The sequence below is a fragment of the Bombina bombina genome, chromosome 2 (genome assembly GCF_027579735.1).
Source record: "Bombina bombina isolate aBomBom1 chromosome 2, aBomBom1.pri, whole genome shotgun sequence".
Classification (NCBI taxonomy): domain Eukaryota; kingdom Metazoa; phylum Chordata; class Amphibia; order Anura; family Bombinatoridae; genus Bombina; species Bombina bombina.
Window position 1 is genome coordinate 1,416,001,193 of NC_069500.1, and position 13,116 is coordinate 1,416,014,308.

The window sequence follows — 13,116 nt, forward strand, 5'->3', positions numbered from 1 at the left end:
GTCCCAGCAAAGCTGGTCACATGATCCCTCCTAGGCTCCGCCCACCCCAGTCATTCTCTTTGCCGTTGCACAGGCAACATCTCTACGGAGATGGTTAAGAGTTTTTTGGTGTTTAAATGTAGTTTTTATTCTTCTATCAAGTGTTTGTTATTTTAAAATAGTTCTGGTATGTACTATTTACTCTGAAACAGAAAAGGATGAAGATTTCTGTTTGTAAGAGGAAGATGATTTTAGCAGACAGTAACTAAAATCGATTGCTGTTTCCACATAGGACTTTTGAGATGAAGTAACTTCAGTTGGGGGAAACAGTTAGCAGACTTTTCTGCTTAAGGTATGACTAGCCATATTTCTAACAAGACTGTGTAATGCTGGAAGGCTGTCATTTCCCCTCATGGGGACCGGTAAGCCATTTTCTTAGTCAAAGACAAACAGAATAAAGGGCTTATTATGGGCTAAAAAACTGGTAGACATTTTTATGGGCTAAATCGATTGCTTTATTTGTGCATATTATTCAAATTTAGGCTAACAATTGACATTTATAATCTTGGGGAACGTTTATAAAACGGCAGGCACTGTATTGGACACCTTTTTCAGTCAGGGGGCCTTTCTAGTCATAGACTGAGCCTCATTTTCGCGCCATTAATGCGCAGTTGTTTTTTGAGAGCAGGACATGCAGATGCATGTGTGAGGATCTAAGAATCTCTGAAAAAGCTTTTAGAAGGCGTCATTTGGTATCGTATTCCCCTCAGGGCTTGGTTGGGTCTTAGCAAAGACTGTATCTGGGACTGTATAGGGGTTAAATTGAAAAACGGCTCCGGTTCCGTTATTTTAAGGGTTAAAGCTCTGAAATTTGGTGTGCAATACTTTTAAGGCTTTAAGACACTGTGGTGAAAATTTGGTAATTTTTGAACAATTCCTTCATACTTTTTCACATATTCAGTAATAAAGTGTTTTCTGTTTGAAATTTAAAGTGACAGTAACGGTTTTATTTTAAAACGTTTTTTGTGCTTTGTTGACAAGTTTAAGCCTGTTTAACATGTCTGTAACTTCAGATAAGCTATGTTCTATATGTATGAAAGCCAATGTGTCTCCCCATTTAAATTTATGTGATAATTGTGCCATAGCGTCCAAACAAAGTAAGGACAGTACTGCCACAAATAATGATATTGCCCAAGATGATTCCTCAAATGAGGGGAGTAAACATGATACTACATCATCTCCTACTGTGTCTACACCAGTTTTGCCCATGCAGGAGGCCCCTAGTACATCTAGTGCGCCAATACTTATTACCATGCAACAATTAACGGCTGTAATGGATAACTCCATAGCAAATCTTTTATCCAAAATGCCTACTTATCAGAGAAAGCGCGATTGCTCTGTTTTAAACACTGAAGAGCAAGAGGACGCTGATGATAATTGTTCTGTCATACCCTCACACCAATCTGAAGGGGCCATGAGGGAGGTTTTGTCTGAGGGAGAAATTTCAGATTCAGGAAAAATTTCTCATCAAGCTGAACCTGATGTTGTGACATTTAAATTTAAATTAGAACATCTCCGCGCACTGCTTAAGGAGGTATTATCTACTCTGGATGATTGTGACAATTTGGTCATTCCAGAGAAATTATGCAAGATGGACAGGTTCCTAGAGGTTCCAGTGCCCCCCGACGCTTTTCCTATACCCAAGCGGGTGGCGGACATAGTAAATAAAGAGTGGGAAAAGCCCGGCATACCTTTTGTTCCTCCCCCTATATTTAAGAAATTATTTCCTATGGTCGACCCCAGAAAGGACTTATGGCAGACAGTCCCCAAGGTCGAGGGGGCAGTTTCTACTCTAAACAAACGCACTACTATTCCTATCGAAGATAGTTGTGCTTTCAAAGATCCTATGGATAAAAAATTGGAGGGTTTGCTTAAAAAGATTTTTGTACAGCAAGGCTACCTTCTACAACCAATTTCATGCATTGTTCCTGTCACTACGGCAGCGTGGTTCTGGTTCGAGGAACTAGAAAAGTCGCTCAGTAGAGAAACTCCATATGAGGAGGTTATGGACAGAGTTCACGCACTTAAATTGGCTAACTCTTTTATTTTAGATGCCGCTTTACAATTAGCAAAATTAGCGGCGAAAAATTCAGGGTTTGCTATCGTGGCGCGCAGAGCGCTTTGGCTAAAGTCTTGGTCAGCGGATGTGTCATCCAAGACAAAATTGCTTAACATTCCTTTCAAAGGTAAAACTTTATTTGGACCTGATTTGAAAGAGATTATTTCAGACATCACTGGGGGAAAGGGCCACGCCCTTCCACAGGATAGGTCTTTTAAGGCTAAAAATAAGCCTAATTTTCGTCCCTTTCGCAGAAATGGACCAGCCTCTAATTCTGCATCCTCTAAGCAAGAGGGTAATGCCTCACAACCCAAACCAGCCTGGAAACCAATGCAAGGCTGGAACAAGGGTAAGCAGGCCAAGAAGCCTGTCACTGCTAACAAAACAGCATGAAGGAGTAGCCCCCGATCCGGGACCGGATCTGGTGGGGGGCAGACTCTCTCTCTTTGCTCAGGCTTGGGCAAGAGATGTTCAGGATCCTTGGGCGCTAGAAATAGTTTCTCAAGGTTATCTCCTGGAATTCAAGGAACTACCCCCAAGGGGAAGGTTCCACAAGTCTCACTTATCCTCAAACCAAATAAAGAGACAGGCATTCTTACATTGTGTAGAAGACCTGTTAAAGATGGGAGTGATACACCCAGTTCCAATAAAGGAACAAGGAATGGGATTTTATTCCAATCTGTTCGTAGTTTCCAAAAAAGAGGGAACGTTCAGACCAATTCTGGATTTGAAGATCCTAAACAAATTTCTCAGGGTACCATCGTTCAAAATGGAAACTATTCAAACGATTCTACCCACCATCCAGGAAGGTCAATTTATGACTACCGTGGATCTAAAGGATGTGTACCTACATATCCCTATCCACAAGGAACATCATCAGTTCCTAAGGTTCGCTTTTCTGGACAAACATTACCAGTTTGTGGCTCTTCCATTCGGATTAGCCACTGCTCCAAGGATTTTCACAAAGGTGCTAGGGTCCCTTCTAGCGGTTCTAAGACCAAGGGGCATTGCAGTAGTACCCTACTTGGACGACATTCTAATACAAGCGTCGTCCCTGTAAAAGGCAAAGGCTCATACGGACATCGTTCTAGCCTTTCTCACATCTCACGGATGGAAGGTGAACAAAGAAAAGAGTTCTCTGTCCCCGTCAACAAGAGTTCCCTTCTTGGGAACAATATTAGATTCCTTAGAAATGAGGATTTTTCTGACAGAGGTCAGAAAATCAAAACTTCTAAGCTCTTGTCAAGTACTTCATTCTGTTCCTCGTCCTTCCATAGCGCAGTGCATGGAAGTAATAGGATTGATGGTTGCAACAATGGACATAGTTCCTTTTGCACAAATTCATCTAAGACCATTACAATTGTGCATGCTCAAACAGTGGAATGGGGATTATACAGACTTGTCTCCAATGATTCAAGTAGATCAAAAGACCAGAGATTCACTCCGTTGGTGGTTGACCCTGGACCATCTGTCCCAGGGAATGAGCTTCCGCAGGCCAGAGTGGGTCATTGTCACGACCGACGCCAGTCTAGTGGGCTGGGGTGCGGTCTGGGAATCCCTGAAAGCTCAGGGTCTATGGTCTCGGGAAGAGTCTCTTCTCCCGATAAACATTCTGGAACTGAGAGCGATATTCAATGCTCTCAGAGCTTGGCCTCAACTAGCAAAGGCCAAATTCATAAGGTTCCAATCAGACAACATGACGACTGTTGCTTATATCAATCATCAAGGGGGAACAAAGAGTTCCCTGGCGATGAAAGAAGTGACCAAAATAATTCAATGGGCGGAGGATCACTCCTGCCACTTGTCTGCGATCCACATCCCAGGAGTGGAAAATTGGGAAGCGGATTTTCTGAGTCGTCAGACATTTCATCCGGGGGAGTGGGAACTCCATCCGGAAATCTTTGCCCAAATAACTCAATTATGGGGCATTCCAGACATGGATCTGATGGCGTCTCGTCAGAACTTCAAGGTTCCTTGCTACGGGTCCAGATCCAGGGATCCCAAGGCGACTCTAGTAGATGCACTAGTAGCACCTTGGACTTTCAACCTAGCTTACGTATTCCCACCGTTTCCTCTCATTCCCAGGCTGGTAGCCAGGATCAATCAGGAGAGGGCCTCGGTGATCTTGATAGCTCCTGCGTGGCCACGCAGGACTTGGTATGCAGACCTGGTGAATATGTCATCGGCTCCACCATGGAAGCTACCTTTGAGACAGGACCTTCTTGTTCAAGGTCCATTCGAACACCCAAATCTGGTCTCCCTCCAACTGACGGCTTGGAGATTGAACGCTTGATTCTATCAAAGCGTGGGTTTTCAGATTCGGTGATAGATACTCTGGTTCAGGCCAGAAAACCTGTAACTAGAAAAATTTACCATAAAATATGGAAAAAATATATCTGTTGGTGTGAATCCAAAGGATTCCCATGGAATAAGATAAAAATTCCTAAGATTCTCTCCTTTCTTCAAGAAGGTTTGGAGAAAGGTTTATCTGCCAGTTCTCTAAAGGGACAGATCTCTGCTTTATCTGTCTTACTACACAAAAGACTAGCAGCTGTGCCAGATGTTCAAGCATTTGTTCAGGCTCTGGTTAGGATCAAGCCTGTTTACAGACCTTTGACTCCTCCCTGGAGTCTAAATTTAGTTCTTTCAGTTCTTCAAGGGGTTCCGTTTGAACCCTTACATTCCGTAGATATTAAGTTACTATCTTGGAAAGTTTTGTTTTTGGTTGCAATTTCTTCTGCTAGAAGAGTTTCAGAGTTATCTGCTCTGCAGTGTTCTCTTCCTTATCTGGTGTTCCATGCAGATAAGGTGGTTTAGCGTACTAAGCCTGGTTTTCTTCCTAAAGTTGTTTCTAACAAAAATATTAACCAGGAGATAGTTGTACCTTCTTTGTGTCCGAATCCAGTTTCAAAGAAGGAACGTTTGTTACACAATTTGGACGTTGTCCGTGCTCTAAAGTTCTATTTAGAGGCTACTAAAGATTTCAGACAAACATCTTCCTTGTTTGTTGTTTATTCTGGTAAAAGGAGAGGTCAAAAAGCGACTTCTACCTCTCTTTCCTTTTGGCTTAAAAGCATTATCCGTTTGGCTTATGAGACTGCCGGACGGCAGCCTCCTGAAAGAATCACAGCTCACTCCACTAGGGCTGTGGCTTCCACATGGGCCTTCAAGAACGAGGCTTCTGTTGACCAGATATGTAAGGCAGCGACTTGGTCTTCACTGCACACTTTTGGCAAATTTTACATATTTGATACTTTTGCTTCTTCGGAGGCTATTTTTGGGAGAAAGGTTTTGCAAGCTGTGGTGCCTTCCGTTTAGGTGACCTGATTTGCTCCCTCCCTTCATCCGTGTCCTAAAGCTTTGGTATTGGTTCCCACAAGTAAGGATGACGCCGTGGACCGGACACACCAATGTTGGAGAAAACAGAATTTATGCTTACCTGATAAATTACTTTCTCCAACGGTGTGTCCGGTCCACGGCCCGCCCTGGTTTTTTAATCAGGTCTGATGAATTATTTTCTCTAACTACAGTCACCACGGTATCATATAGTTTCTCCTATATATATTTCCTCCTGTCCGTCGGTCGAATGACTGGGGTGGGCGGAGCCTAGGAGGGATCATGTGACCAGCTTTGCTGGGACTCTTTGCCATTTCCTGTTGGGGAAGAGAATATCCCACAAGTAAGGATGACGCCGTGGACCGGACACACCGTTGGAGAAAGTAATTTATCAGGTAAGCATAAATTCTGTTTTTCAACCTATGGGATATTTGCTTTTACGGACGGCGCTTGTCGCCGTAGTTGCTGGAGCGGCTACCTTTTGGTGCGTCTCCTTTGCGAAAATGATCGAGGTGGAGGTTGTCCTCGACATTTTTCAGGAAAGAATATTTGCCTTCTGGGTTACTAATTCTTTTATCTGTGCTGTTATTACGCAGATTAATTAGTCTATGGCTAAGACTTCAGGTTTTCTGTTCAAGCCCGTAAGGCGCTCTGACAGATAACTTCTAAGTCTAGTCTCTTTCCCTCTCCTTTAAGGGAAAGAGTTTGTTTGCCTATCTCCACAGTTTCAGGGGCCCAGGGTGCCTTCATACCATAAGATAAAGAGAACAATTCTATGGGACACAGTTTGTATTTTTGTTCCTTTTAGTTCTGATAAAAGCCCAGTGTCAGAGGCCTCCGCTAAACCAGAGCAAACCAAGAGTTCTTGGAAGCCGGCTCAGTCCTGAAATAAACCAAAGCAGAGCAAGAAGCCTGCTGAGACTAATTCAGCATGAAGGGGCAGCCCACGGTCCTATTTTGAATCGTGTAGGGGGCAGTCTGTGGCTCTTTAAGAGGCTTGGTTCAGGGACGTGCAGGATCCTTGGGTCCTGAAGGTCATAGCTCAGGGTTGCAAGGTAGGTTTCAAATCTCATCCACTCAGGGGCAGATTCATCCTCTCTACCTGTCTTCAAGACTAGGAAAGAGGGATGCTTTTCTGGAGTGCATAAGGGATCTGTCCTCCTTTGGAGTCATTGTCGCAGTGCCTATCGCAGAGAGAGGTTTTGGATACTATTCAAACCTATTCATGGTCCCAAAGAAGGAGGGAACTTTCCGTCCAGTTCTGGACCTACAGTGCTTAAACAAATTTTTAATGTCCCCTCGTCAGATGGAGACAATAAGGTCCATCCTTCCCTTAATTCGGGAAGGGCAGTTTATGACCACTATAGATCTGAAGGATCTATAGCATTCCTTCACCTTCCAAGCCACAGGGAGCACTTCCAGTTCCTCAGGTTTACGTTCCTGGACCAGCACTTCCAGTTCATTGCACTTCCGTTTGGTCCAGCTACTACTCCAAGAATTTTACTAAGGTTCTAGGGGCTCTTCTAGCAGTCGCCAGAACCCGAGGTGTAGCAATAGCTCCCTATTTGGATGATATTCTGGTACAAGCACCATAGTTGTGCCTGACCATTCGGAATCTCTCCTCTGGGGAAGATAAATAGAGAATAGAGTTCTCTTATTCCAAGCCCCAGGGTGGAATTCCTGGGCACAATATTAGATTCCATAGACATGACCAGAGAAGTTGCAAACATGTCTTGTCCTCCAGACCTCTTTAAAGGGACGCTGAACCCAAATTTTTTCTTTTGTGATTCAGATAGAGCATGCAATTTTTTTTTTTTAACGTTTTTATTTATCATCTCAGCAAACAATGTTACATCAAAACATGGAAAGGAATATAATTAATATTCAACAAAAGCAGAAATTTGTTAACATCCTTTTATATTATCCACAGAAATAAAAAGAAAATCGGATTGCTGATTTTTTTGTGATACCCATCCAAGTCTACCTACTACCTGTATGGAGACCTGGCATCTCGAAAAAAAAGAAAAAATGGAAAAAGGGAGAGGACAAAAAAAAAAAATTAAAGGGGACCACACCCCAAAAGGTTCCTCTCTCTCCTCCTGCCCTCCCCCCCCCCCCCCCTGCCTACCACTGATCTAGTTGAACCAGTTCCGAATTTCTAAATGGAAAGATTAGATTCTCTATTTCGTTCTCTGGGTAGCTTTTAATAAAAACTGCCCATTTCTTAAAAAATATTTTTATGTCTTCCTCGTTATTTATATTGGTATCTCTTTTCTCTAATATGAATTGTTTCTTAAGGTATTTTTTTATTTCTAGCAACCCTGGGACTCTATGACTTTTCCAGGCTTTAATAATTGAATACCTAACTGCTAGAATTGAAAGAGTTACTAGTTTTTCCTGAGGGTGTTGCCCTTCCCCTTGTTTGATACAGAACACGATTTGCGCAAATGTGAGATCCAGAGGGGACATCTCCAGTGCATTATTGAGCCAATATTGTATTTTCTGCCATAGTTGCCTGATTTTCAGGCAGCTCCAGATCATATGTGTTACGGTTACCCTTAGTCTCGCTGAGAGATGGACCGCTTAGTAGCCTGGATCCCTATTGCTAAAGAGGGGAGAAGCTGCTTTCCATAGTATTCTATATGAGTCTCGCAAATATAGAATAATCTCCCTTAGCTGCAGTACCGCTAGGATACCCTTCTGCCCACAAAAACGAGTCAACGCTGCGATTGAGGGTCAAACAAGAACTCAGGACTGGGATGCCCAGCCTGCTTTTTATTAAGGTTACATGCACACAGGGCACTCCCAGGGGGAGAGGGGGGGAAGCACAAAATCCCCCATCACACATTTAGATAGAGAGCACTGTCCTTTGACAGGCCACAATAGGATTACAGTACTTAAGATAACAAGTTTACAAGTTCATCTTATCAATTAGCAGTCTGGCTCCAGAGGTGATTAGACAATAGTTTCTAAAAGCTGAAAAAAAAGAGTTAACTCTTTATGAAATGATACTTGTTACGGTTTTCTTGGAGCCCTTCTTAGGCGCTGGCTTGCTGGTTCAGGCATTGCTGCTGGGAAATAAGCTCTTCACAACAAAATAACTAATGCTTCTGTAACAGTGCTCCCTTTCTGTGGAACACTCTGGCAGACACGGTCTGACCCCTTTTCGGGGCAGACTAAGGCTGTCCAGACCGCTGATTATGCGGGGCTGAGGTCGGTTTGTCTGGACAACCCGTCGGCGTTGCCATTCTGTTTCCCAGGTCTGTAAGTAATGGTGAAATTGAAGGGTTGCAACGATAAGCTCCAACGTAATAGCCTGCCGTTATCTCCAGAGACCCGGTTCAGCCACACCAACGGGTTATGGTCGGTGACCAGAGTGAACTCCTGACCATATAAATAGGGAGTCAATTTCTTTAATGCCCACACCAAAGCCAAACACTCCTTTTCGACCGCTGCATAGCTGAGCTTCCGGCTGATGTAGGCAACTGGATGCTCCCCTCCATCTTCGCCTACTTGGCTGAGGACGGCTCCCAGCCCGAACATGGAAGCATCTGTATGGACGATAAAACGTTTGTTAAGGGCTGGGGCCGCCAAGACAGGAGCGTTAATTAGAGCATTTTTGAGAGCCTGGAAAGCCGTTTCACAGTGGGGAGACCACAGGACCTGTCGAGGTAAGTTCTTCTTGGTCAAGTCAGTCAGGGGATTGGCAAGTGTGCTGTAGTCTGGTACGAACCGTCTATAGTACCCTGCCGTGCCCAGGAAGGCTAGGACCTGAGTCTTAGTGATGGGGGTGGGCCAATTGGCGACAGCTTCTATTTTGGCCGGCTCTGGTCGCTGCTTTCCACACCCCACCCGGTGACCCAGGTACTGTACCTCGGCCATCCCAAAGTGGCATTTTTCTGGCTTCAGAGTCAGGCCAGCAGCCCGGATCTGATCCAGAACCATTCCCACATGAGCTAAGTGGTCCTCCCAGGACTCACTGTGGATCGCTATGTCGTCCAGGTAGGCGCAAGCAAAACTCTGGAAGCCATCCAGGAGCCTATCCACCAAGCGCTGGAATGTAGCTGGGGCATTCTTCATCCCAAACGGCATTACCCTAAACTGATATAAGCCGAATGGGGTGACGAATGCCGACTTGGGGATAGCCTCCGGGGCCAGGGGAATCTGCCAGTAACCTTTGCAGAGGTCAATAGTGGTCAGGTAATTTCCCCTGGCTATACGATCGAGTAGCTCGTCTACCCTGGGCATAGGGTAAGCGTCCGTCACGGTATTTTCATTGAGCCTCCGATAGTCTACGCAGAACCGGGTGGTCCCATCTTTCTTGGGCACCAAGACAACTGGGGAGGCCCAGGGACTATCGGAGGGCTCAATTACCCTGAGCTGGAGCATCTCATCGATCTCCTTCTTCATTCCTGTCCTAACTGCTTCGGGGATTCGGTACGGAGCCTGGCGCAAGGGAGCTTGTCCCGGAGTATCTACCTGGTGGGTGGTTAAAGTAGTGTACCCTGGCTTCGGGGAGAAGGTGAGGTGTTTAGACTGGAGGAGTTGGTTGAGCTGCTCCCTTTCAGTGGGGCTAAGTCGGTCCCCTATCTGAACCTGCGCCACTATACCTGTGGGGAGGCTCTTTTCTAATAGGTCTGGAATGGGTAAACTGTCGGGGTCTTCCTGAGGGGAACAACATACGGCCGTCACGTTCTCTGGCCGCTCAAAATATTCCTTGAGCATGTTTACATGGAATGTCTTTCTAAGATTGTTGTCGTGGCAGCTAGCTATCACATAAGTGGTGTCTCCCCTTTTCTCTACGATCTGGTAGGGACCCTGCCAGGACGCCTGCAATTTGTCTGTCTTCACCGGCTTAAGTACTAACACCTTTTGTCCTATGGTGAAGATTCTCTTTCGGGCCCCCCGATCGTACCATACTTTCTGTCTTCTCTGGGCCAACTGGAGATTAGCCCGCACGGATTTGGCTAATTGCTCCATTCGGTCCCTGAGTTCCAGCACGTATGGCACAATGGGGACACCGTCAGCCTCCATCTCTCCCTCCCAGTGCTCCCGGATCAGGTTTAGGGGTCCCCGTACCTTTCTTCCGTAGAGCAACTCGAAGGGAGAGAACCCTGTCGTTTCCTGGGGCACCTCCCGATAAGCAAATAGGAGGTGCGGCAGGAAGCGTTCCCAGTCTCGGTATTCCTGAGTGAACGTCTTGAGCATTTGCTTGAGGGTCCCATTGAACCTCTCACACAGCCCGTTCGTCTGGGGGTGGTATGGGGAGCTCAGGAGGGACTTAATTTTGCAAACCTGCCAGAGTTGTTGGGTCAATTCAGCCGTAAATTGGGTGCCTCGGTCGGATAGGATTTCTTTTGGAAATCCTACCCGGGAGAACACCTGTACTAGTGCATTCGCTACCGTATCCGCTTGTATGTTGGATAGGGCGACAGCCTCTGGGTACCTGGTAGCGTAGTCCACTACGGTAAGAATGTATCGCTTACCGGAGGGACTAGGGGTAGCCAGTGGTCCCACTAGGTCAATAGCAACCCGGCTGAAGGGTTCCTCTACAATGGGCATATTTACTAGCTGGGCTTTAGGGTGATCGCCTCGCCTTCCTACTCGTTGACACACATCGCAGGTGTTACAGTAAGTTCTAACGTCAGCGTGCACCCCTGGCCAAAAGAACGTGTGAGTAATGCGGTGTAGGGTACGGGTAACGGCTAGGTGGCCTGCTAAGGGGATGTCGTGGCCTATTTTGAGGATTTCTTGACGGTATTTGTGGGGCACTACCAGCTGTCGCCTACGCTGTCCCCTTTTCTCTGTCCAGCGGTATAGTTTCCCTTTTTCCCATAAGAATGTTTCGTTATCTGCCCCGCCCCCTCCGGTCTCTGCTCGTTCCCGGTACTTTTGTAAGGTCGGGTCAGTCTTAGACTCTGCCTCGAAAGCATCTGGGGTGTCCCAGGGTATGGGGCCTAACCTGTCAGGCAAGGTCGGGGTAGGTCTTACCTGTGTCTCCCGCACTGGTGAGAGCTCTCGCTCCGTCCGGGCTTGGGCCCGTGTAGTCACTGGGTCCGCCTCGTTGTTGCATACTGGAGCATAGGCAGAAGTCATGGGGCCCAAATCGTTGCCCAGTAGTACTTCGGCAGGTAAATTATCCATTAGGCCCACGTTCACAGCCCCCTTTCCCGCTCCCCAATCAAGATGCACTTTAGCTGTTGGAATTTTGTACACATCCCCCCCCGCCACTCTAACGGCCACAGTCTGTCCGGATCGCTTGTGCTCTGGCACCAAATGACTCTGTACCAGCGTGATAGTAGCCCCTGTGTCTCGCAATCCCTCGGTAGATCGCCCCTCGAGCCATACCCTCTGCCGATGGTGCTGGCGGTTATCTGAGGCAGCATATACAGGGTCTGCCTCGTGAAGCGGCCCCACATATCCCTCCATAGGGGCCTCTTGGTTAACACAGAGGGCCCGGGCCGGACGATAGGACCCAGAGGGGTAATTGTAATTCCTGGGTGTCTGGTGCGTATTAAGGGGGCAGCTAGCCATGAAATGCCCTGGTTGCTTGCATCGGTGGCAAGTCGGTCTGGGACGCTCAGAGCTGTTATTGGGTGGTCCTGAGTGTCGGACGGGCCTTGTGGGCACCGGGGCTCGGAATTCAGTACGAGGGGGTGCACGGTAAACCTCTCTGGGTTCGACCCGTGCTGGAGCTCGGTAGTTCATGGGTTCGTGAAGACGGGAGTCATAATGTTCATCGGCCAATTTGGCTGCTTCTTCTAAGGTAGAAGGCCGCCTGTCTCGCAGCCATTCCTTCCCTTGCTGTTCCATGCCATTATAAAAATGTTCTAAGAGAAACAATTGTAAAATTTCCTCCCCAGTCACCGCTTTACTTCCGCTCAGCCAGTGATTTGCCGCTCTCCGCATTCGGTGCGCCCATTCCATATGGGTATCGTTAGGCTTCTTTTCCGTGCCCCGAAACTGTCGGCGATACGTGTCCGGAGTTACAGCGTACCGTCGCAACAGTGTCTCCTTAACTAGCTCATACTGTGTCACTTCCTCAGCACCCAGAGTACGAAAGGCTTCCAGGGCTCGCCCGGATAGTTTCCCAGACAATATCGTGGGCCACTCTCTGTTGGGAATCTGGTGCAGGGCACATTGCCTTTCGAAGTCCGCCAAATATTCATCAATCCCTGTCTCGCTCTCTAGGAAGGGTCGAAATGCCGCATAGGGTATCTTGGGCCTCCCAGCATTTTCGACAGGGATGATTACCTGCGGGGCTTCAGCATTGCGGTGTGCATTCGCTAGGTTGAGTTCGTGGGCTCGAGTCTCTCGTATATCCTCGTCCGCCTCTGCCATCAACTGCTGTACCAATTCCATGGAGGGGTTCGGCCCGTATAATGAGAGCCTTTCCCGAACAATCCTGGTTTTTTCGTCACTAATCGTGGTCGGTGTTTCCGCCATTGTGAAGCTCTGATCCAGTTCGGTCAATTCTGCGATCAGCTCTCTCCTCGGCCGGTTGCTGGCGTACCCCCCTCTGCTTTCAAGTAAATCCTTTTGGGTTGTACGCTTCAATTTTTCGTAAGCGCTCTCCATCCGTTCTGTACCTCTCCTAGGAAATCCAGGAAAATCCCGCCGCTGCCGCCAAATGTTACGGTTACCCTTAGTCTCGCTGAGAGATGGACCGCTTAGTAGCCTGG

General features: G+C 46.9%; 1 protein-coding gene across 1 annotated transcript in view; it reads left to right on the forward strand.

Annotated features, from left to right (window-relative positions):
* Positions 1–13,116, forward strand: part of ALMS1 (ALMS1 centrosome and basal body associated protein) — a 230,543-nt gene that overhangs the window by 34,596 nt on the left and 182,831 nt on the right. The gene's annotated exons all lie outside the window — the stretch shown is intronic.